Raw genomic sequence first — 1278 nt, forward strand, 5'->3', positions numbered from 1 at the left:
GGCAGTCCTTCTTGAAGCTGAAATTTTCAGATCTCATTATCACTTCTTTTTATTATTTTTTAAAATCCCCAATATTTGGAGAACAATTCTTATATTAAATTCTCTTTAAAATAACCGATAAAGTGTCTCTTGATTGAACCCTGACTGATAGACTAAGTAGTTCCAACTTTAAGTAATTCTGAAAATAAATCTGAAACGAAATAAAAATAAAGAACAGAAAATTTTTTTTAACAGCAAAGACATAATTTAAAAGAAATAACTGAGAATAAGTAACTGTGAAAATAACTAAAAAATTAAATAACAATTCTGAAAATAAAAAACAGAAAATATGACATCCAAAAATGAAGTAACTCTGAAAGTGAAATCATTAAAACTCAAATAACTCAGAAAATAAATAATGCATGAATATAGCAATAAAAAACTCATAATCTAAATTAACTGAAAAGATATGCCTCTGAACGTTAGCAACTCTAAAACTAAAAACTAGGGAGAAAATCCTTAAAATTACTAAAAAATTTCATTCTGAAAATAAATAACTCTAAGTAGTTCAAAAACTTCCAGTGAGTTTCATAGTCAAATAAATAACTGTAAAAATAAATAACTCAAAAACTCTCAATAAATAAACATGAAATAACTATGAAAGTACTCAGAAAACGATCAGAAAGACAACTAAAAATAAATTCTCAATTAATTTGAAAATCCATAACTCCGAAAACAAAATAGCGATACATAAATAAGTAAAAACCAATAACTCAGAAACGAAGTAACCTCGAAAATAAAATAACTACAAATCGGTAACTGAAGCTAAATTAAACTAAATAACTAGAAAGCGAAAATAAATAAAAAATTAACGAATACAACTAAAAATAAAAGAGATAAATAACGGAAAACAACTCAAACCCATTCAAAACCGAACACATCTCTTCGCAAATATTTCAGGCATCAACTTGGAACCCACTCGCTCTGAAAGAAAACGCCCTTGAAACTGACACACACACACGCCACTGACGTCCCCGCGGGTCCCGGGAGGGGGGCCGTGCAGCTCCGGGGCGGCGACCCCCTGTCGGGTCTGGGCAGCCTCGGCCCCTCGAGGCTCGCTACGTGGTTCCCCACCGATCCCCCGCCCGCCCCGCAGACCGTGGGGAACGTCGGAGGCATGTTTGACGGTCGCAGTTTGGGGTGGGGGGTCGGGGTGGAGCGTTCCTGGCACCTAGCGGCTAGAGGCCAGGGCTGCTACCCAGCGCCCACAGAGCACACCACGGCCCCCACGACGAAGAC

The sequence above is a fragment of the Carlito syrichta genome, unplaced genomic scaffold, assembly GCF_000164805.1.
Source record: "Carlito syrichta isolate Samal-C Ts95f unplaced genomic scaffold, Tarsius_syrichta-2.0.1 Scaffold313936, whole genome shotgun sequence".
Classification (NCBI taxonomy): Eukaryota; Metazoa; Chordata; class Mammalia; order Primates; family Tarsiidae; genus Carlito; species Carlito syrichta.